This window comes from Mirounga angustirostris, unplaced genomic scaffold, assembly GCF_029215605.1.
Source record: "Mirounga angustirostris isolate CCGP_5_RB_7025 unplaced genomic scaffold, mMirAng1.0.hap1 SCAF_3, whole genome shotgun sequence".
NCBI classification, from domain to species: Eukaryota; Metazoa; Chordata; class Mammalia; order Carnivora; family Phocidae; genus Mirounga; species Mirounga angustirostris.
Window position 1 is genome coordinate 128,096,303 of NW_026991711.1, and position 25,410 is coordinate 128,121,712.

The 25,410-nt window shown below is 36.1% G+C and overlaps 1 long non-coding RNA gene across 4 annotated transcripts in view; it reads right to left on the reverse strand.

Moving 5' to 3' along the window:
* Positions 1-22,492, reverse strand: part of LOC123838444 (uncharacterized) — a 47,811-nt gene extending 25,319 nt beyond the window's left edge. For 2 of the 4 annotated variants that reach the window (XR_010409835.1, XR_010409836.1), the window contains exons 1-2: positions 20,456-21,482; positions 20,271-20,339 (exon numbers count right to left, since the gene is read on the reverse strand). This is a non-coding gene — a long non-coding RNA (uncharacterized LOC123838444). Of the gene's footprint in view, positions 1-20,270; positions 20,340-20,455; positions 21,483-21,867 lie in introns of those variants that run through there. The other 2 variants (XR_006789465.3, XR_010409837.1) reach the window with 2 other exon arrangements.
* Between the last annotated feature and the right edge of the window lie 2,918 nt (positions 22,493-25,410).

Sequence of the window (25,410 nt, forward strand, 5' to 3'; positions counted from 1 at the left end):
CCAGACACTACATGCAAAGTGCCTTATGTATCTCATTTAATCTTCACAGTAAACTATGAGTTAGGTATGTCTATTATCCTTATTTTACAAATGAAAAAAATTGAAGCTCAGAGAGATTAAGGAGGGCCACACAGCTCACAAGTGGTAGAGCTGGAATGCAAAACTATGCCTATTGACTTCAAACCCTTGCTCTTTTTCATTATGCACTACTGCCTCAACTAGACTACAAAAAAATCTTTCTAATATCTTAGACTGACATCCCAGTAATAGACCCTATTCTTTAGGATCAATTTTATAGGCAATACTGATTAGGAGAAGTTCACACACCTATCCCCAGTTCTACTTTCTGTCATGAAAGCTAACAAAGCATTCAATTCGTGAATCATACTGGGTCCCACAGAAATGTCTAGGATGCCCCAGCTAAAGCTGAGAGTCTATAATTTGGGGAACCTTAATAGGTATAAGCTAAAAAAAAAATAATTAAAAAGTGTTTTAAAATTACCTTAAAGTGGCAAATAATTTCTTATCTGACAAGAGATAGAGATTCCAGGGCAAAGTCATTCTGAGAAATGCACCTAAATGGTTCTTTTAAAGATACAAATAAAAACCAAAAACCATCTACCAAAATGGAAACAAGAGCTCCTTCAGGTCTAAGAATATAAATATTGTCTGTTTGAGACCAAGGGAACTTTAGAGGAAATATGTCTTATCTAGGAGGCATGAAAGTTGTTGAGGAGATGTCATGACATTATTGAACAGGATTTAAGAAGGGTAAGGGCCAGAAGTCGATGGATCTGTCATCATAAGAGATTTTGTGAGACTTTAGACAGAAGTAGAACTTCTTCAAAGTACAGGCTCTGAAGTGAGGCAGAGAATAAAGGAAGAAATGTTTAGTCTTCCCTCATCTGCTCCAGCACCTTGGAGTTGATAGGCCATTTTGCATCACATCTCTTTTCTTTCTTTCTTTCAATCTTTTCTTTTCTTTCTTTCTTTCTTTCTTTCTTTCTTTCTTTCTTTCTTTCTTTCTTTCTTTCTTTCTTTCTTTCTTTCTTTCTTTTCTTTTTCTTTCACATTATATGTCCTATAGAAAAGCAGTGAATTGGAGATTTTTCTTTCTCTCTTTTTCTTTTTTTAGTTATTTATTTTAGGTTATCTTGGTATAAATTCTATAATCCACGAATGATGATAAACTTTTTTTACTCTTCATTTATATATTTTTCATGTATTGGCATAGTTACTATTATGGTGATTTTTTTAAAATTGTGAAGCCATTAACACAGTGAGTTTTTCGGCAGCTTTTGGGAAGGATGGACTTGAGAAAAAGAGGCTAGAAGGAAAGTGAGTAGCTAAGATGTTATTCTGATAGGATGATGGCCATGACAATGGTTGCAGCTAAGGCTGTCAAAAGAAAGGAGTGTATCTGAGAGATTAAAGAATTGCTTGGCCTCGGTGATATTGGGAAAAATTTAATATTCTTCAAAACCTCAAATATTCATGTTAACTCTAATTTACTATAAACAGAAAATTGATCATATTTTTAAAATAGATACTAGTCTATTCATCCAATCAAGGTAAAAGAAATTGATTAAAATTACCAGTTTACCAAAGATTCAAAGATTAATGAGCATATCAAGGAAAATCAGGATTTTAAATGTACCTCTATGCACTGGTATTTAATTTAGTGGTGTCAAAATAATACTTAGTATTTAATATGCTTACAATACTTTCCCAGTTTTCAAAGTAACTTTATACATATTACCCAATAGGTTCTCACAATGACTCTGCAAGATAAATAATTATAGTTATATCCAGCATGTTCCCAGCCTTTGCAGATTGCCTAACACCATCACTTACATATACATTACTGATGCCCATATTTCCATCAGTCTTTGTAGTGCTCAGTTCTGTGGTTTCTATGTTAACTAAAATACATCTTCAATACCCCCAGTGCATCAGATTTATTTTACTGAACATGGTCTATCATCTACAATGCACAGATAATTCAATGTCAATCCATTAAGTTAGATTATTTTTATCTATGGCATTTTTTGACATGAATGTTCTATATGATGATTACAGTTTATTTCTAAAAACTGATAGGGATATTCATCCTTATAAGAAACTGCCAAACTCTTCTTCAGAGTGGCTGTACAATTTCATGTTCCCGTCAGCCATGGAGGAGTGATCCAGCTTTCCTGCATCCTCACCAGCTTTTGATGTTGTTACTACTTTTTTTTTTTTATTTTAGCCATTCTGACAGGTGTAGTCATATCTCTTTGAGGTTTTAATTGGCATTTCCCTAATGGTTAATGATGTTAAACATCTTTTCATGTGCTTATTTGCCATCTGTATATCCTCTTAGGTGAAATGTCTGTTCATGTATTTTGCCCATATTCTAATTGGATTGTTTGATTTTTAATGTTTTGTTCTGAGGGCTCCTCATGTATTTTACACATAAGTCTTTTATCCGGTATGTGGTTACAAATATTTTCCCCAATCTGTAGCTTGTCATTTCAGCCTCTTCACATAGGATTTTGCAAAGCAAAAGTTTTTAATTGTGACGATATCCAATTTATCATTTTTTCCTTTTACAAGCTTAAACATTTATCTAAGAGAAATGAAAATATATACTTACACGAAAACCTGTGCACACATTTTCATAAAAGATTTATTGTGTTTGCATTTTTTCTGGTCTTAAGGAAAATCAGAAATTAGAATAGATTTAATGTGTTTTTCCCCCCTAGAACCGAAGTCCACAAACAATCTCACCCAGTTCTTGCATTGCTCTTCATTTCTATCAATAAGCTGAATTCTTCCTGGGGGGGGGGGGACCAGTTGTCCATCATATGGAATTCGGTGAGGTCAAAATATATTTCATAAAAGATTTGGTTTGAGTAATGGGTGATTTATGGTCATATGGAGAATAACTTCGATTAATAGCATTTATTTCATATGGTCATTATTGTTAATGACTATATTTGGTATCAGTTCAACAAAATTTACTAAGCATCTACTATACGCAATACCAAAGACACAGAAAAAAGTTTAATACATGATCTGTTGTAGCTATTTAGTCCAAATCAGAGTAGAGATGTAAATAAAGCACTGCAGTGAGGTGTGGTACAATTGGGCTGGAGGTTCGGAAGGGTGAAATGAGCAATGCCTGGAGGGGTGACCAGGGGAATGTACTACAAAGCAAGGTTCACCTGAATCTGGTCTTGAGGTACTTTGTGGCAGTGCATCTATTTGATAAGTTAGGGGAAGAACGTTTCAGTCCCTGGAAAAAGTATATCAAAGTATAGGGGCACCAAATATGACATATTTAGGAAACTGCAAGTCTTTGGGTATGACTACAGCACATGGAGTAAGTTGGGGTGTTGTGGAAGATGAGGTTGGTTAAAAGGTTCTACATGAACAACATTTTTCCTATAGTGGAAGACAAATCAAGACAATACTTTTGAGTGTGTCAAGCTGTGATCAGATCTAATTTAAAAATATACCTCGAATGATCAAGGAGATGGAATTAGAGAAAGGTTAGATTAAAAGCAGTGAGACAAGTTCAAAGATTGTGTTCAAGTCTGTGACACATATAGGGCTTATGGAAGTAACCGCTGGGGGCAGGGGGCAGGGGGCGGGGTGGGATACACTGAGGAAATATTAAAGAGATATTTAGAAAATAAAAAATGACAAGATTGGGAACATATTGTGTATGGGTGATAAAAAGGAGAAAGGGATCAAGAAAGAGTCCCTGGGTTTCTGACTTGAGTTCCCCCATGAATATACAGTCTCCTCACTTGAACAGTGAATGCAGGGAAAAGACAGTCTTACCCAAGGAGGAGAGTGCGGTGTTTGCAGTATCTCTTTGACATCTAGGTCCTCGAGACCAGCATGTCAACAACTGGAAAGTGCTAATGTGAAGCATTTGAGGATCTTGTTAAAAGGCAGATCCTGATTTTGAAGCTCTGGGAAAGGGAGCAAGACTTTGCATTTCTAATAAGCTCCCTATGCCTACCCCTCCCCTGTCTAGAAAATATTATCAAATGATTTTTTAAAAAGTTGTTAGAACCTGCCAGAGTTGAGTATCAAAGAGCCAATGTGAACTAGAGAGACGCTAGGACTGTTCTTCAAAACCCAAAGCTTTTGTTTTATTTAATCAATGAAACGAATCTTATATAAGCATATTATTGGTACATTTGCAACAAGGCAGTCAGTACCTCATAAGAAGCCATGCTAAAATCAAGAATGGAATCTTAAAAAATTGCCAGGAAAAAAAAAGAGAAATTAAAGAGAGCCAAATCTATCTCTTAAGCTGGAGGATTTTAGTTTCTAAGTTTGTTTTGTCTTGTTTTCAACATTAGGGCTGAATTCTCACGGGCTTAGTAGTTTTTAGTGTGGTCCTGCCAGAAGGGTGGTAACCTGCATGACCTCTCCACATCTTTTCCAACCCTCAAATTTTATGGCTGTGCACTCCTCTATTTCTCCTTTTATCTGTCAAGGTTTAACTTGTCTTTTCCTATTGCATTCAACTCAACAAATGCCAAGGATATGACATTTTTGTAAGTTTAGTAATTGTTACTCATTTTCGTTCAATTATTTTTTTTCATCAAATTGTCTCAAACTGTTTTTAAGCATGTCTGAAGGAGAAACTAATAACTAAATGCCCATAAATGTATCCCATTTCAGGAGGCATGTACTAATCTATATATTCCCTGTCTAATCATTTAAACATAATCTTAGATAAGAAAATTACTAGGTTCATAGTAGAAAATGATCATTTATCAGAAGAGAATCAATGGCATATTATTTTTAGCATTATTTTATCTAGATAATTTTGCTCTATCAAATATTTGTTCTGGTGCCAAATTATGCCACAGATTTAATTTGTACTGGAAACCATAAGATAAGTAGAAAGGAAAGAGTCCATACTAAAAAGTAATCATGATTACTGAGACATTCTAGCAAAGCCATAAATAATTATTTCCATTTTTCATTCAGATATTCCCAAAGTGTTTTAATATTTCACAATAATTAACTCATTAATCCTTACATCCTCTCTGTGGTATAGGTAAATAATCTGATTAACTTTGCTTTGCTTATTTTTTTTTAACCATAATTGTAAAACGACTTGGAATGCTGTTGTGTTTGGGGTTGGGGGCACTAGCCCTTACCGAGTCCTTACCAAGACCATTGTACTATCAAGTCTCGGTGAATGAATTTCTAAGGAAGTGAACTTGACTGGACATTTTTGTTTCTAGTTGTTTGTTGTTTTTCTTAGCAGACTATATCTTGCTTGCCTTCTTACTCTGTCAGCAATATTTCTTTCATAACTTGTTTATTGGCCTTCTTTCTAGGTCACCCCATTACCAAAATTTTCTCCTTGAACATTCTTTCCCACTGAACATTTTCTCTGAGTATTATTACAAATTGAATGCTTCCTTCAAGGCTGTGTATCTTATTAGGTAATGTCAAATTTTATTCCACATTGGCTAATTTTACTTTAAAATTAAATTATTGTCTCTGCTCAGAAGTCACTAAATTTAATACTGCCACTTCTGTTCCCTTTCTGCTTTTTTTCTTGTGAAAACTCATTCCGGTTACATTTAAGGAGAAGTCATATGCCCCAGACCATTTGCCTAAGATGTATCTTTAGAGCATAACCCACTAGCCCACTAGCTGTGCTGATTTGATTTTTTTTAAAGCTGAAATACTTTTTTTTTAAATTTATTTATTTGTTTGACAGAGAGAGAGAGATAGTGAGAGAGGGCACACAAGCAGGGGGAGTGGGAGTGGGAGAAGCAGGCTTCTTGCTGAGCAGAGAGCCTGATGCGGGGCTCGATCCCAGGACCTCGGGATCATGACCAGAGCCCAAGGCAGACGCTTAATGACTGAGCCACCCAGGTGCCCTAAAGCTGAAATACTTTAATTACTTCTTCATATGCCAAACTCATTCTCTATTTTTCTTCTCAATTTCTTCTATAATGGAGTCCCTGGAGAAGAATACAAATGAATTTAACTTTTAGCCAAAAAAGTCTTTCTTTTTTTCTTCTTTTGAATAATCAGAACAAGCCATTCCAACTCTTTAGCTATCAGTACATTGCTAATTACATTAAATCATATAATTATAAAGATAAAGAAACTTGGAAAGGACTAAAAATATATAAGAGAAGGTTTATGAGGGTATATAACAGAGATGGAATTCAATAAAGAAAGGAAAAATAATCAGAAGGCATGATGGAAAAAAGCACTATTAACATGGCTTTTCAAATTACCATGAGGTAGAATACTGAAAAGACCAATGTTATCTTCTTTCCCCTTCCCTCTCTCCAAGACACAGGGTATAGAGAAAATTATCAGAAGGGAGAATTTAGTTGTTTTCTTTGAGTATTAATGAATTTTATTTTATGACATTTTAAATGACCATACACTAAAGGATAGCATTGAAAGTTTATGAAAAATAAATGTATTATATATTGGAAAAATTATTACTCTCCAGAATTTGTAACGAATTTCTATAAATGAGTAAAAACAACAATAAAAAACAGAAAGTGTATTGAAAAGACTGTAATGGTCAATAAATACTTTAAAAGCATGTAAGTCACTTCATTAATTAGCAAGTTCATTATTTAGGTAACAGCTTTTTGTTTTGTTTTGTTTTTTCCCATTAGATTAGCAAAAACTAAACATATGCATATATTTATAATATCCAATGTTAACGCGAGTGTGAGAAAACAGGTATTTTCATATGTAGTTGTGTGTGATAGATACTAAATTGATGGAGCTTCTTAGAAGGCCATTGACCCACATGAATCAAAATTTCAAGTGTACAGATTAACTTACAGGTAGTCCTTTGTTTAACACTTATTGAGTACTTACTTATCAGTTATTGGGCACTATTGTAGGCACTGAGGTATAGCAAAATAAAACATGGAACGTGTCTGTCTTCAGAAAGCTTACATTCTTAGATACACTGCACTATAAATTTTTTTTGTCTTTTTAAAAATTTTATTATGTTATGTTAATCACCATACATTACATCATTAGTTTTTGATGTAGTGTTCCATGATTCATTGTTTGTGCATAACACCCAGTGCTCCATTCAGAATTTAGTTGTTTTCTTTCTCATGAAGTGGGTAGTAGGTTCCTGTTATTGCACATGACGTAAAAAGCAAGATTAAAAGGATTATTTTGGGCTTCATCTGATATTGTTAACAACAAATCAAGCTATCAGAAGTTATATCTTAGTGAACTAGACTGGTGGATGGTTAAAGAAATCAGACTGTCCCACCAATCATATGTCTTCTCTACAGTTCTTTCTAAGAAGTAATCAACTATATACTTACCTGTGTGTGGAACTCTACAAATATGGTTGTCCATCGAAGCCAAAGTACCAATTCACTTCTTGTATATATATTACATGCTGTGATGGTTAATTTTATATGTTAACTTGGCTAGGCTATGGTGCCAAGTTTGTTTGGTCAAATACCAGTCTAGAGGTTGTGATAAGGGTATTTTTTAGATGGGATTAACATTTAAATGAGTAGATTTTGAGAAAACCAGATTATCCTCTATAATATGGGTGAGCCTTATCCAATCAGTTGAAGGCCTTAAAAGCAAAAAGCAGAGGTTTCCAGAGGAAGAAGGAATTCTCTTCAAGAGTCCAATATAGTTTCAAGCCTACTGCCCTACAGAATTTGGACTCAAGACTGTTATATCAACTCTTTTTTTTTTTAAAGAATTTATTAATTGACAGAGAGAGACACAGTGAGAGAGGGAACGCAAGCAGGTGGAGTGGGAGAGGGAAAAGCAGGCTTCCTGTGGAGCAGGGAGCCCGATGCGGGGCTCGATCCCAGGACCCTGGGATCATGACTTGAGCCGAAGGCAGACGCTAAACGACTGAGCCACCCAGGTGCCCCTGTTATATCAGCTCTTAACGTGAGTCTCCAGCCTGTTAGACTGTCCTATGAATTTCAGACCTTCAAACTGCCAGAATTGCATGAGTTAATTCCTTAAAATCCATCTCTCTGTCTCTGTCTCTCTCCCTCTCTCTCCCTCTTTCCTGTTTGTCTGTCTATATGCACTATAAAAATATACTATAAAATATCACATGCTCTACATGCTATAAAGATTATCTTTAGCTGTTGCTATACAATTTATGTTCACCTTTGTATTATTTCATTCTACATTAGAATAATAGTTTATATCTATCTGGATCAGTAAATATAAATAGTTTTTAGATAATTATTTGTACAAAGACCGTTCTTACTGGCACTCTCCCAGACTAGGTTCTCATCTACTAATGCCCAAGCTATCTACATATTTTATTCCTCCTTCTTCAATATAACAATGCCAGCTTTATCTCACTAAAACACATGTATCAACAGGTTATTCTAATCGACAAAAATCTAGAAGTTCTATAATATCTAAGTGAGATAAAAACTTCCCTGACCAGTTTCTAGTACTGAAAGCCCTTTGCAAATAGATCTGCCTCTATACCTTTGTTATCTCCACAATCTTATATTCAGGTCAGGCCAAAATTTTCATTGTTCCCCAAAATACCAAGCTCATTTGTGCTTATCCCTCTTTCTTTTTCTTTCTTATTTTCTCATTATAATGAGATTACTCTACTCTTCTGCTTACCTAAATCCTACCCATTATTCAAAACATAGCCTATGTTTCATATTTGCTTAAGATTTCCTAGACTATCCCAGACCACAATAAAAAAAAAAAAACTATTTGAATGCCATATATATATGAGAGAGAGAGAGAAAGAGAGATGTCATAGACTATCATAGACTCATAAAGTCGTAAATTTTGAAAGGACATCAGGGATCATCCATTCCAACCATTATCAAAGGCCTGAAATACCTTTACAACATTCTCAACAGGTGGTCTTTCATTCCCTTCCTCCATACCTGCAGTGATGGAGAATTCACCACCTCCTGCCCATTTTATTTTATGAACAGCTCCAAGATTGCAACATAAACTTTTATATCTTACAACTCAACATCAACTCTAGAAAAGTCTTCCTCTAACTCATATTTCCACATTAAGAGTAACATCCAAGAAATAGAATATTTTCTAAGACAGAATTTATAATATAACATGCTGATAAAAAAAAACTCACCAAAATATATACAAATTATTATCCCTGCATAAATACCAAAGTTAATTTTGTCAAAAAAAAAAAAGTCCATTGCAGTCAGAATTTTGTCTTTTTTTGCTAGTCTCTATTTTAATATTACATAATGGGACTTGTAACTGTACTGCAGTGTGGCTACAATGATAGGATCATATAGGCAGGTGGTTTTTTCTATTGATCTCATGCTTCTTTACATCTGCCCTTATCTTTTTTGTTTACCAAAGGAGGCAATAGTCTCCTCTGAGTCAGATGCTATCTTAGAGCCCTCCTTTTCCTTTCTTTGCACTTAGATCAGTGCAAGAAACATCAATTTCTCTCAAATAATTGCTGAACTAAATTTAAAAACTGATTTAAATAAAAAAATTAAAAAAAACTGATTTAAGCTAGGAAAATGTACACAGCAGAAAACGTTCCTAAAATATTTTATAGAAACCAGTTTTAAGATCAAGCCATAGAGAAAATTTTCCTTAACTAGTTTTTTGTTTTGTTTTATTTTTGTTTTGCATTTTTCCCTTGAAAACAATATACCTACCAACAAATGGTAAAGTTCTTTACTCAAGAAAAATGTGCCAGTCTTTTCTTGTTAACTGAAAATATGTTTTGGAATGAAGTTGATAGTTACAGATAGCAGTAAAAAAAATATTGTACCAAATCTTGGAATAAAATTGCAAAAACAAACCTACTTATTTATATATATTTTCAAATTAAGGGCCAGCTAGAACTGCATCCTTGGTCCCATCTGTGAGCTTTAAATAAAAGTGGTTCCTGTTTAGCAATCTCTTGATGCTCTCCTCTTCTTTACTCCACTTTCCTCTAAATAAATTGAACTAGTGCTTCTAGTCTTGCAGAACATTGTATAACATGAATAGTAGAGTTGTGTTTGTTGTTTGTTTGCTGTCACTCTGTCTTGTGTATCCTTCTTGTTCAGAGAGATACTGAGGGAGATATTCTTTGTACATCTTCTTCATCTTTTGATAATCTTGCAAGGGACTGGTCGAAAAAGGAAATATATGGAATATGTAGCAAATTGGTAAAAGAAAGAGTCTAGTGGGGAAATTATTCTAAAGGAATAAAGACATTAATTTAACTGTACTGGACAAGGAGGAGAATATTTAAAGGAATAATTGGCAGGGTGATTGACAAGATGACCTGCTAGGTTATTGTCTCCATCTCTAATTTTAGTTTATCAAGGAGGTTTTTCATACTGCAATTAAAAAAAAAAATCTTCCATGTGTCAAGCATTTCTTTTTGTGTGTGTAGCTGATATGTAAATGTTTCTCAAAATGTACACCAATACTCTTTCTGCCAATATAGCCAATCAAGTTTCATTCCTTAATAGTCTCCTAGGAAACCAGTACAGCTTCAGAAATGGACAGCAGAGAGTAGAAAGAAAACAAAGGGGTAGCCAACCCCCCATTATAATGTTTTAAAAATGCATTTTTGTCATCCTTTAATTGCTAAAAACTAGATATGTGCAGTCTTACTATATGAGGACCACCTCAAAACTCTCCTATAAGGGAGAATGCTTATTTATTTTTTTAAGTTTGCATTTTCACAGAAAAAAAAAAAAAAGACTTGTGGAGAAGTCTTAGTCTGGTTGCCCAGGTATGGAGAATGGTGATCCCTTATTTTCACAAGTATGGTGTGGCATTTTTGCCCTTGCCTACCTCTTCTCAGCAACATTCTTTTTCCAGTGTCTCCATTCAGTAACATAAGCATGCTTTTTGTTCAGAAAATCCATTCTTTCATAATCGTCTTCCACACAGACCATTTAGATCTACCAGTATAGCCAAAACCTTATGTTTTAATTTTCTTATTTGACTCCAAATCCATAATCCCCTCTTAATAGTTTTGCTCAATTCTCAATGGGGAAGAAAACAGTTGTCCAGAATTCCCAAAGAAAACAGGGAGCACATCCTTACTAAAATCCCAAATGAGAAAGCAGATCCTCCTAACCTTCCTGTCAGGGCACACAAGCAGATCTTGTATTCTCTTTTCATTTTCTTTCTTTCTTTCTTTCTTTCTTTCTTTCTTTCTTTCTTTCTTTCTTTCTTTCTTTCTTTCTTTCTTTCTTTCTTTCTTTCTTTCTTTCTTTCTTTCTTTCTTTCTTTCTTTCTTTCTTTCTTTCTTTCTTTCTTTCTTTCTTTCTTTCTTTCTTTCTTTCTTTCTTCTTTCTTTTTCTTTTTCTTTCCCTCTCTTCAAATGGTGACAACACCAGCTATAGCCAGCCATTGCACCGCCTCCAGGTTGGTTTACTAGGATATATGTTACATATATCCCACACACCCACCTGGTAGTAATAAATGCTGTGAAGCAGAGAATAAGCAGATAGAGGACAACTGCAGAGAGACTTTGGATAGGACAGTCATGCAGCCCTCCACATCCTCACTGGCACATGGTTGTGGTTGTAGCACTGACAATCCCTTCTGACTTCCCCTGACCTTCGCTGGATGAGTGCTGACAACAAAGCAGCATCCTGCCCCTTCCCACTAGGGCAGCAGAATAGCACTCTGGACTTTGTCTGTCTCACTCTGGGTAAATGCCAACAACAAAGAGGCAATGCCCCCCACCCCACCTGTGGCAGCATTATGTGAAGGGTGAAGTTCTTTCGAGTCTCTCTGCCCACCTCCAGATAGAAGCCAGTAACACTACTCAACTCCTACAGTAGCAACAGGGGCAGCACTGGCGATGCTCAAACTTCTGTGTCTTGCTGTTTTGTCACAAAGCAGGCCTAGTAGTGGGACACGTGGAACAGCATAGGAACCTATAACCCCAGCTTTCTAGTCAGAAGGTCAGGAAGGGGAAACTCTAGGAAACAGACTGTAGGGGTGGGATCACTGAGAGGAAGGAGCTGGAGAAAGGAACCCTTTGAATCTGTGCATTAAGTTCTGAGATTACTCTCAAGGTAGGATATACATGAATGAAACCAGTTGGAATCAATGCAGGAAAGACTTAAAAAAATAAAGTACAGGGTAAATCATTGCACAGGTTCCAGACTGGTCCCTGGTTGATGTATAATCAGGTGAGACCAGAATAGCACTATGAAGGTTTTGAAAACTAAATTGACATTGGGACCATGGGCCACAGAAGAAAGGTCAAGACTTGCAGTTTGTATTTAACAGGATGGACTGCTCAAAAAAATAGGGATCAGCCCTCTCCAGATTTTCCCAGACTCTAGAATCTCATAACATAATAGATATCCTTATTTGAAAGATCTAAATGTTCAGGACACAATCCAACATTACTCAATATACATAGAACTGAGAAAACCTAAACATCGCTCAAGGAAAAAGGCAATCAACCAATGCCAAATGCAGGATGACTTATGCATTGGAATCCTCAAACACAGACATAAAAGTAGCCTTTATAACAATGATTTAAGAGGTAAGAAGTACTCATGAAACAAATGGATAAAAACATTCTTAGCAAGGAAATAGAAACCACATGAAAGAACCACATGAAAATTTTAGAACTGGAAAAATACAATAATGAAAATTAAAAATTCACTGAGGAGTCAATGGCAGAATTGAAAGAATTATTACACCTGAAGATAGAACAAATTAAAGTTATCACATATTGAAATAAATAAAAAATAATTAAAAAATTAAAAAGTGAACAGAACCTCAGGACTGTGAGACAATATTCAAAGGCTTAACAGTTATGTCATAAGAGGAAAGCAGATAGAAGACAATTGCAGAGAGACTTTAGGTAGGACAGGAAAGGAAGAGAGGAGAGGAAAGAAGACATAGATTGGTACAGAAAATATATTTGAAGAAATAACAGCTGAAAATTTTCCAAATTTGCTGAAAGCATCAATTCACAGATCCAAAAGGCTCAGCAAACCCTAAACTCCAAACAAGATAAATTTTAAAACAAAACAAAACAAAAACCTTAAAAGCATCCAGAGAAGAAGAACACAAAAAAGGAATGATGATTTATTTTGTTGTGGATTTCTCATTAGAAGGCATGGAGGCCGTTAAACCATGGGGACAACACTGAGAAAGTTGTGAGAGGAAACAATCTGTCAACCTGGACTTCTATATCCAGTGAAAATATCCTTCAGAAATGAAAACAAAATAAAAACATTTTGTGATGAAGAGAAACTAAGAGAATTTGTCACCGCAGAACCTACTTTAAGAGGGATGCTAAAGAAAGTTTTTCAAAGAGATAATAAGGGAAGGAAACCTGAAACATCAAGATTGAAGCAAGAAAGACACAAAGGGTGAACATCTTCATAAATAAAATATATAGGATAGTCAAAGTATATTTCAGTGAAGCCGAGGCGTGTGGCATGTACATATCTGGGTGAAACACCTTTTAGGCAGAGGGAATCGTTAAGAATGACGGCCCTAACTGAAATGTTTTCCAAGAGCTGTAATGAAGTCAGTGGGAAAAAGTGGAAAAAGCAATAAGAAATAAGTTAGAAGATGTGGCCAGTTCTTCTCATTAATTTAGATTATCTGTTCAGTAGATAGATCCTTTTAAGCCATCATAAAAACTGTGAATTTTATTTTAAATAAAAGAAGCTTTTGAAAAGTTTTATGTAGGGGAGGAACATGATTTAATTTACATTTTAAGTCTGTCCCTCTGGCTGCGAGATGAAGAATAGACTGCAAAAGAGCAAGAGTGAGCTCAAGGATAGCAGCTAGGAGTGTTATAGGAGTAGAGGTCAAGTGGAAGGTGGATTGGACCAGACCTGTAGCACTGGAGGGGTTGGCTTGGGGTATCCTTGAAGATTGAGTTTGAGAGCATTTACTTGTAGATTAGATTGAGGTATGAGAAAAATGTCTAAGAATTGGTCCAATGTGTTTGCATAATTATTAGGCCAATACAATAAAATAAAATAAAACCTTGGAGAAGATTTCTGGCAAGTATCATTAATTCAGATTTATATGTACAGGTTTGTGATGCTCATTAGACATGCAAGTAGAGATATCACATAGACAGTTGGATATATGAGTTTGGAGTTTAAGGAATGCATCAGGCCAGGGATATAAATTTCATAATTATCAGTATATAAAAGGAATTTAGAGTATAGGGTAAGATATCCTATCCAGGTATTATAAATTGTGAATACTGAGGCCTAGGTCCTCTAATTTAGAGGTTTGGTTTACAGGAAAAAAACATCCAACTTTTTACTTGGTTACTGAATGTTTTCAAGGTATAAGAAAATGGTCAATTAGAAATCACAAAAATAACAATAGCCAACACCAAAGGAATATCCAAAATGTGAGGTATAAATAATAATGTAATAGAATAGAGAAATCATCTACATCAACTGAAGTCTTGATCGTGTTATAACAACCTCACAAGTTGGTTTACAATTTGTCTACAGGTTTTTTGTTTTTTTTTTTTTCCTAAAGATTTTATTTATTTATTTGACAGAGAGAGACACAGCGAGAGAGGGAACACAAGCAGGGAGAGTGGGAGAGGGAGAAGCAGGCTTCCCCCTCTACAGACCCCTTGTCTACAGGTTTTATCCATAAATCCGAGGAAGGCAAATGCTCATAAGGCACTCACCAATCACAATTACTATGTAAAAAGGATTTAGTTCGGTGCTTTTAAATGTATTATTTAATCATCTCCATAGCTCTGTAAGTAAAGTTATTTCTATTTATCCAGATAACAAAACCAGATTCACTGAGGTTAAGTGACTTGTCCAATGCCACAAATAAATGGTATAATTAATGGTAGAGGTGAGTGGAAGGAGGGATTATAAATAAGGAAATAAAAGAGCAGCTAAAGCAGAAAAGCAGGGGCACCTGGGTGGCTCAGTCAGTTGGGCGTCTGCCTTTGGCTCAGGTCATGATCCCGGAGTCCCGGGATCAAGCCCCACATCGGGCTCCCTGCTTGGCAGGAAGCCTGCTTCTCCCTCTCCCACTCCCCTTGCTTGTGTTCCCTCTCTCACTGTCTCTCTCTCTCTCTCTCTCTCTCTCTCTCTCTGTGTTAAATAAATAAATAAAATCTTTAAAAAAAATAAAGCAGAAAAGCACAGAGGAGAAAGGAAAAAGGAAAAAAATTAATAAAAATGAAGCTGACATTCTCTGGAGTGCAGAATTACAGATTTCCATAAGGTCTGACTCTAGACAGAGAACTCCCCTCCCAGACAAGATGCATGAGGCAGAGATGGGGGCACGATGAGGCGATGAGGAGTAGTGAAGGACAGTGGAAGTGTCCACACCCTCTGGTTCCTGAGGGCTGGGTGTGGAAGTCTAACAGTGACTGGAGCAAAATTGGGCCTAGACGTTAGGAACCATATTAAGCATCGATTCCAAGGTGGAAAGTCCAAAACAGTATTTTCCAAAGGCAAAAAGGGAATAAAGAAGATTTTTCATGGGAATTAGTCAGAAGTGATTAGTCATCAAATCTATCCAAACATATACCCTCAATTGATGCCTTGAAGCCTGAGGTGCCTTCTGCCCTCATAAACTTGCTGGTCTTACCCCTAGGCAAGGGAAAGCCCATTCAGGCAGAATGCAGTAATGGCCCCTGTTTGCAAGAGAATCTCATATAAATAGATGCTCAACAAATAACTTGTTGAAAAATACATAAATGAGTGATTTAATAAAGCAGTGAATAAATGAGTGCCCAGTTGTGATTCTCAAGATCTGAACTTTACACTTATTTTAATCTCCTAATATATGGGTTATCTTGAGCTAATCCCTGAACCTTATTTTTTAAAAAGTCAAACAAATAAATTACCCATCAGTAAAGTACCTGCCAACTATGAAAGAGAGCCTTTAGGAGAAGCAAATAAAAGTTTGACTATAAAATACTAAGTCTGAATCGGTACACAAATGAAAGACACTGTATTTATTACTTGAAATTCATTAGAAAAAAAAAATTAAAGTGCTGGGTCAAGGAAAGATAAAGATTTGGGAGAAAAATCATGGTTTTAGTAATAATCCCTTTCAGGAAGAAAAAAGTAATGGGAATTAATTATAGCTAATGAAGAATCCATAAATATGTTCTATGTTATGAATATGAGAATATTTAATAATGCAAAAAGAAAAAATAGTAAGACAAAACACACTTGTACATTTCGTTTCTGTATTTTTCTTTGCTTTTTCCTCTGTAAAGTAAGTTAAGCATAAAATAATACTGTGGTAAATTGCCTTATCTCAAAAAGTATAATATAAAATATAATAAAATAATATATACCAAATGATCTCTCATGGTTACATTATACTTCTCATATTTAATTTATATTTCCCCCACAACTTACCCTTTTTCAGCCTTTACCATTTATAATTTATCATATTTCTAATGAATTGAATCTCCTCAGTTATACATGGTTTCCAGAAATGCTTGGTAACTATCCTGTTGTTTGCTGCAGAAGTGGTTTTTGAAAAACAGTCAGAGATTCCTAAACATGCTTCTAATAAGTGCCTTGCACCCTCAGAGATGTCTCCTGAGCTGTTGTCCAAGTTAACACTGAGGAAGAAGATTTAATGATCTGTCCCTTGAGATTTTTCTGTTGGTTCCCAAGAATGAAGAAAGTCCACAATAATCCCTTTATTAAATGCTTGTGGCATGCTTTGTCACTACTGATGTGTTAAAGACAATTTTCCACAATTTATATTTTCTTCTATCTGCAACAATTCTCATAAGAAAAAGAGAAGGGTTTTGTTGTGCATCTTATCAAATTGGAAATAGACAGTTGCTATTGATAGTTACATAAACATATACAATCCAAATATGTCCCCTCCACCGTTTAAATACACTAGATTTCATTTTTTTTTTTAGGGAAGATAATCCTGGTACCAAACTGTGTAATGTTAGGGCCCTACATGTACTACAAATATTTCAATTTGTCGTAATATCTCATTTCCTAAAATTGTTTAATCTCCATGATATATGCGATTTTCACTTTTGTATCCAAACCAATGTTCTCAGTATTAGATTGTAAGGATGTGAAAGATAAGAATTTCTGTCAACAAAGCCATATATAAAATCCGGCCGATCATGAAAATAGAAGTGATTCATCAGTGCTTCAGCGTAATGCTGTGGCTGTCAGGAGGTTTGGGACTGAGTCACAGTCTCTTGCACAAGCATGCTATGTGGCATTGGACAAGTCCCCTCTTCAACTAAGCTTCTAGATCATGAAATGAAAGTCTGTGAACTTTCTGTGAATATCACTTATGAATCTATGAGTTGCTCACTGAGAAAGACATGAATCATGTCCATTAGATTTATTTGGTTGCAAACAAAAGAAACTGACCAGCTACCTTGCAGAGAAATGGAATTCATCAGAAGGCTATTGTGCAGACCACCAAAGCTAGGAGACAAGTAGGAAATAAAGAGCAATCTCTTCAGGGAGCCAATGTTTGTTTGTTTATTTGTTTGTTCCTCTTTGTAACATTTACCTCAAAATTCATTTTGCAGGAAGAAGGAGTTCCATGGGTCTAACTTAGCTCATCATTGGCTAGAGGATGTCAGCCCCTTGATTTAAAGTTTTCCCAAACTGACTCATAATGGCAAAGAGTATTTATGCCAAAGAAAAGGGATCCATTATTAATTAGCTTAGATTAGGTTATCTAGAAATTGGATGATCTCAAGTTGAATTCAGAAGAAAAGAGTGGATTCTAAAAAGCAAAGGAAACAGAAGCCTACAACATTCAGTTGGTCATCTAGTATGTCATAGTATTAGACTTTTTTTATGTGGGCATGTTTTTGTGGAATTTAGGATTAATATTACAAATGCAATTCTTTTTCAAGGAGTGGAAAATAACAACACTGATCAAGAGAAATGGCGATTCCACAAAAATTAGGTTCAAGTATGCCCTTGGGTTGAGAGATTTGCCCTGAAGTACTTCTCCTTCTCCAAATCACCTCTAACTTCTACCACCAGAGAACCACTTCTTGGGGATAAGTTTTGCCTCTCTTTTATTCATGTGTTAGTTGAGTTGTTCATTCACTTGGTTGCTTGTGACACACAAGCACTCCTGATAGATACAGCCTTTCATATCAGGAAGGCATCATTGTGAAGTGCTATTTGAATGTCCTGCTTATGCACAGAAGGCAGCACGGATAGCTGACATGTGGCGAAGTCAGAAACCAACCAGACGAGAGGCACAGAGAAAGAACACACTGGCTGCCTGAGGCCCACTCCCCTGGAAGCATGAGCTCTCTGGCTTTCTCCTCCAACAGTCGCTCCTAAAATCTCTAGTGGTTGATTAAACTGAAAAACCATTTTTAGGTTTATTTGACAGAAAAGCTATGGCCCTTGATTTTTATACAAAATCTTCCCCCAAATTATCCAAATCTCTAGTTTGTTTTTGCTTGAAATACAGACCAAAGACTGCAAAGAGCTAGTTAACCAAGACCGGTTATATATATTGGCCACTTCAATGGTGAGCTTTCCCACCTCTCAGTTATGTCAGTGCCTCTTTAATCCCACTTCAAATTATTGATTTTATAAAAAAAAATAAATAAAGTCAATCAGAATACTCTCTTTTGAATATACTGCAATACCATCTATAGCTTTAATAAAACATCTCAGTAACGATTTCTAAAATTTTCACCTATATCTGTCACCTACCTCAAGTTCCACTGCTTTGCAGTACATTATAAAACACAACTTAACATTATGGAATAGCCTGAATTTCTTATGGCAAAATTTTCTTTGGGTCACTGAATTTAATTGAAAGATTATAATAAGCTTACACAAACACACAGAGCATGCTACGACTGTCTTGATAATGTTTAAACACCTTCTTAAGAGCGAACAAAATAGGCAACCCTTTATTTATTTGCATGATATTTTTTAAAGTCTGGTTCAACTGATTACTTAGCATTATTCTGTCAGAGTGGTGATAAATATTTTGCCTTTTTAAGTATCCATAATCCATAATAAAAATGAAAATACTGTAACAGAAAAATATGAAAAGAAACTCTAAATAATGTTCCTCAAAGGTAGAATAAAAATATCTGGGTATGTGTCGTTTGAAAGTTTCGTCTGACAGTCATAACATGCATGGTTCAGATCGTGATAGGAAAACATACAGTGGAACCAAAGTGAAATTTCAGTTTTAAAACCAAAGCGAAAAAAAAAGAAAAGAAGCATGAAGCAACAGTTGTAAAATTACAAGTGATTTAAATGTAACTTTTAACTTGGAATGGGCGTGTGGCTATTTACTGATGGAACATTCCAAACTGAATTGTCCCGGAGCTGAGTGACAGTGCTGTTACCTATCCTGGTTTTCTTCCATCTGTCTCTCACTGTCTAGATTTTGATTTCAGACTTGTCGGATTTTCTCTTTCTGAGCAGTGCACGTTTTTGACAGTAGAGGGCACTTTGAATTTAGACAAAGCCCAAGGAATCCCTGAACCTTCATTCAGAGAGCTTTTGTTTGACTATAAAGAAATAAAACGCAATTTTAGTGTACATTTTAAATGAGAATTTTTTTTACCTATGTGGTGCAAAAGTTTGTTTTTATTATGTGAAATCTCCTTCTCATTTTATGTTATTTTATAAAAATACTGAAATATAAATTTCATGCAATATCACTGTGTCTAGAAAAGATCAGTGACACAATAATATAACAAGCAAATCAGGATCAATCTATGAATGAAGAAATCATTGATTTTTCTCTATTTAAAAGAGCCACTGAAGAACAAACTCCCATGTACACATTAAGGGACACATCAAAAAAATACATCAAAATCACACTATAAAATTACAGAATGTCCAAATGAAATCAGTCATAAAAATTCTGTTTGCTCAGCTCACCATAGAAATATTAACATTTCATCTTTCTTTCTCTTTTGAAAGCTACTTAAAGAATATTCTTAATGGAATGTTAGTTTTCATGTAACCTCACATATCATTTTTGTAAAAAAATTCCTTCAATTTCACATGGAAAAATAGTATTCTGATAGTCATTTCTCTTAGTTGTCCTTAAGAAAATTCTTTTCAGGTATTTGTAAAATGCTACATCATGTTGTTGAAATTTATGTAAAATAATTTATCAAAAGGTAGTATAATTGTTTTTCTAATACAAATGAATATTTTGATCACCTTCATTTATGTGACAAATGCGATCTTATTTTTAATTATTCCACTCCATTTCAAAGAAACAAAAAATAAAATGTAATGCATTTAAAAAATTTCAAAATAAACAATTATCACCTGTATATACTTTTGTCACCACATCAAATAATTACATCTTCTAATTAAAGGCCCGAAGTTCTTTCACTCCTAAAAAAAAAAAAAAAAATTCATTTCTCCATTTAGTTGAAACCAATTACCACAAGTGTACAAGTTGAAATTTGAAGTTTGGCTTATTTGTTTTTTCCAAATGGAAATGCACCTACTTGAGACTAATTGTGAGGCTGGTAGTTTCCAGACTATGGAGAAATCCCCAGTTCTGCCCTTAAGGAGCTTCTACTTAAAAACACAAAATAAATTTCTTTAATTTTCCATCAAGTGAACGATGTGCCTGAAATCTTCAATGGGTAACTGCTCAAGTGTATAAAGAAATACATTATTCCGTGGCTGAGTTAAAGTTCATATATGCGAAACATTTTAAACTTTTAGGCAGCATTTAATGATTATATGGGGTAGGCTTAATGAAGGCAAACAGATTGGCTATAAATGCCAAAAAAATGTACAATTTGTTTTGCTTGAGTGTTTAATAGAAGACAGAAATCCATACTAAAAAAGGTTTATTGATTTTTTTTTTAGTTTATCTAGATAAAGAAAATAAACTGGAATGTTTCCACTCCCCCTGACTCCCCAAAATATGAGAAAGAACAATATAACGATGTGTCTCACATATAACCTTGGCCTGTGTAATTTTCACAAATGAAAAGCAAATAAACAGCAATTGTCACTACTCTAAATGCACTGCAGCGCTCCGTGGTATTTATCTTCACTCCGTCCCTCATTTATTATTGCCGGTAAACTATGTATTTGCCACTAACACTGTCTGAATAGATTTGAAACAGTAAGTGTAACGGGCTCAAATGGACAGTGCCTATTATCTCTTCCTTTTTCTCTCCTGCCCTTTTATGGCCTATAACTTCATTCAATCTGTAGCTACATTTATGTTCATTTTACAGCAAAAAGGGTCATAATGCTGTCTCCGATAATACTGGAATTGCCTAATTTGTTCATCTTCTTTCCGCGCCTTGGAGCTGGTCACCTGCTCCAGTTATGCTGGGTTTATCCCCACCAACTTTGAAAATGAAGGTCCTGTTTGGCCCCTGGCAACCTCAGCAAAGAACTGCCTTAGGGTTTGAGGAGCCAGCGGGGAGGCGGGCGCGGGCGCGGCCCAGGCCGCACTGGCTCCGCGAAGTCCTGAAGCCGCAGGGACCCCTACTAGAACAAATCCGGGTGTCCTTCCCGCGCAGCGCGGAGAAAGAAAACCAGCTCCGCCGGTCCCCAAGCCAGGGAGGGAGCAGCCGGTCAGCTGACGCTGAGAAGGCGCGAGTGAAGGAATGAGAGGAATGTGCTGGCTCAGAAGATGGGAGCGATAGGGACCCCCCAGCCCGAGCCCCGGTGCGGGCGGCGCGGGCGAGAAGCCGGGCCTCCCCCCAGCTGTTGCCACTCGGGCTGTCGCCGCGCCGCCGGGACGGTGATGGCCGGTGCTGGGCCGGCCACGGCAGCTGTTTCTGCCTTGACCCTTCTGCTGTCTTCCTTGATTTCAGCATCAGCTTCCCTACCCCCTCATCTCACACCCCCCGCTTTTTTTCTGTCTTTTTTTTTTTTCCCCTCCTGGCAGTACCTCTTGTAAAAAGCAGAAAATAGCCTCCACATTTGCCAGAGAGCGAGGGCGCGGGGAAAGGAGGCTAGGGTGGGGTGGTTCAGGCTTCTAACAAAGCTTGGTTCCTGGGGCCCCTCCTGTCTTTTTCTCCCCGCTCTGGTTAGCATTTTCCTTCATGCTGCAGCAATGCTTTGTCAGCCCTGGGCTGGGAACGAACTCCCCGCACAGTCTCCTCCTCCTCTCTGACTTTCAAGGATGCTTCACCCCTCACCCCTCCAACAAGGAGAAAAATACCAAAGGTATAAAAGGGAAGTAAATTCTCCAAGATAACTTCGACTTTTGCAATCCAGATTTTACTGGGATTCGTTCAAGAGAACACGGATCTTTTCAAGTCTTGGGACAATAAAATAAAATTCAAATGCATGAATGTGGCAAGTTGGGGAGCAATTAACTGCTAATTTGGAAGAGCACTTCTTGAGGATTTTCCTGACCTGCCCATTCATGTTACTTCCCTTTCTAAGATCCTCTTCCCCTTTCAAGGCTAAAAGCTGGGTATGATTCAGCTCATAAAAATATGTCACAGCAATTGGAATTTACCCTTTGACCTTCTACTCCCTCACCACCACCTCGCCTACACACACACACACACACACACACACACACACACACACACAAGCTGCAATTCACTAGCTGGCTCTGTTTTCACTAAACAGATGGCTGTGTCGCTGGTGAAAACTGCCTTTTTGCACAAGATAAAACTTCTAAGATCCTATGATAGGACCTATTTGCAAAAAGAGCTCAAAGCCACATTTTCTGTACTGCATACGTAAATTCCGAGGTAGTTTGGGAATAGAGAGGTAGATAGATATAAATAGATTTTATATGCATAGGCACAAAAAGAAAACTGTCAGTAAATAGCAGTCTTTCTCTTAACACCATTCTTTATGAAATTTTTTTTTTAAAGGCCATCATGGGTGATCACATCCAGCATTTAACATTAGAAAGCATAGTTCTTTCAGGGATTCTAGTAACTAGATTAAAACATACAGGAAAGGGACAGAAAGCTGAGTCTAAAACATATGAGGAGAGTTTTTCAGTTTTTCTAAAAAACCTGTCCACCTTTCCAAATAATTTTTCCTTGCCTTTGTGCAGTGAAAGCCCCACTACCAGCTATGAAAAAATAGTGCTAAGTGTTTTGTACAATTTCTTTGTGTGTGTGTGTGAAGCTAGAACAGCCAAGGAAATGGGCAAAATACTGAATCAGGCCACCCGGGCCAGTTCAAATGCACAGAGAGACATTTTTACTGCATTATTTGAACTATTACTAAATAAAATGCTTTCTTCCTCAGAGCTTGGCTAAGTACTAATTTTCCAAAACATGAATACGACTTCTGGTGAAAAGTTAGAAATAATTTAAATGCATGACTACACCATTGTACCCTCTCAAATTAACAATGTTCCCTTGGCCCTATGCTGCATACTAAGAATGGTGCTGACTCTCAAATCACATTTGGAGAGCCTAAGATGTCCAGGAAGCTTTGAATCCAGAGGTTTGAGAACAATACTGGATGAGTTCAAATACTGTTTTCTCCATGAACACAGGGACCAAAAAAATGATAAATTGAAACAATTTCTGGCAATTCATTATCAGATGCCTAAGTAATGACTCACTGACCAGTTAAAAAAGAAATTGCTAGACAGGAATTAAGTAGTTTTTCACATTAATATAATTGTACTCTTCTTCTTGAGACAGTGATTACTCTCCTCTATGTTTGCACAACATGCTGCAAACACTGACATGGTTGAACTCAGAGCACAGGACTTAAAGTAAGAATAACTATGCATCACAAATTACATAAGGTCTTGTCTAAGGAAATTTTTTCCCAGATCTGGAGAAAAACTTCAAATTTATTTACATTCGGTAATGAGATTTCTGGTCCGCACGCCATCAAAGATGGTAATTTAACAACATTCGGTACTTAGGTAACAACAATTTTTCTCTTTTGTTGCTAACTTAGTGGTGGTCTGCCATATTTACTGAAATTTGGTCACCAACTGCTGGTTAGAAATATTTTTCATGGAATTCTTTGTACTTTAAATCAACTATTACTTCAAAATCTGTTATGTGCCCCACATTCATCTTTAAGACACAGAGTTTCATGTACCTTGCTGTGAGCTTTGACTCTGAAATAGACATCTCATATATGCAATTTCTAGCAATATTTGAAGTTGATGCAGGTTTATTAGTGCCCTTCAGCAAATTAAAGCAGAAATGTGTATTTTGAAGGCTTGTTCTACAATTCATCTTATACAAAAACTAAAGTTCATTTTGAAAAATTGAGCCTCTATTCATTTTCTGCTCTTTTTACCCAGTATTAAAAGGTCTCTATGGGGTTTCACATAATGAACATCACAGAGGGGGGAAAAATTGTTGTTTCCTTTGGCATTTCTCATCTTAAGGTGGTAGAAAAATACGCATCTGCTTTTCCCGTGGAGAGGGAGATAATATGATAACCTTCTGATTATATACATAAGCAGAAACTGATCAGCTTCTCTTGTGGTTCGTTTTTAAGGGCAAGTTCCAGTTGGATTGTGCTAATGCACATATTCATGAATCTCTCCAAACAGGATTCACAGCTCTCCAGGGGACCCTTGAAGTATGCATCATTGTTTCAATGAAGTATCTTCATTATAAAACATAGGGACTATAAAAGGTGAATACCATTTGCCTCAGCCTAATATAATCTCTGGTCTGACTTTCTTCCACTGTGATTTCTTTCTTCCTCTCTCTTTCTTTCTCTTTCTTTCTTTCCCAAATAGAAAAAAAAAAAAAAAAGACAAAGAATCAAATTAGGTATTACACAAAATTGGGGGAAAATGTTTTTGCTTTCAAAGTCAAACTTAATCTCCTATGCAATGTTACATAGGTAAGGATAAGAAACTTTACTCCAAAATCCAAAACTCTTTTTATTTGTACAAATGTTTTATTTGATAAAATGCAGCTTATGGAAATGTTTGGTCTCTGGGTATGCATAAGTTTCTTGCATTGAAAAAGCAAGGCCAAAGGTGGAAGGCATAAAAAATAAGTAGGTAAACACCAATAAAGCAGGCCAAGAAGAGAGGCGCTACCATCAGAACAATGTGATGAAAACAGACACACAAATTCTTCATCTCATTGGCACTATTGCAAAGGAAAAAAGATCTTGAACCGATCAGTCTTTTATTTATATTTGCACCAAGTACGTATTCTAACATTCCCCTTTCTTTTCTTTAGAGTTCTTCCAGAGAACCTGAGATTTGAGGGAGTTCTACTAATGTGCATGTTACAAAGAGGCCTTTATTAGAGAGGGCATGAATGGAGTTCTGAGTGAGGCTACAAAAGCCCTACACTGCTCTCGGGTATAATGGGGTGCTTTATAGGGAAAGAACACTGTCTTTGGGGTATGAAGGACATCTTAATACAACATCTATTGCAGGGGAACAAAGGAGTTATGTAGCTCACAAATTAGGGTATTCACATCCAGATATATTAGAGGTGAAGTTTAGAGAACTTGGAATTCAGTT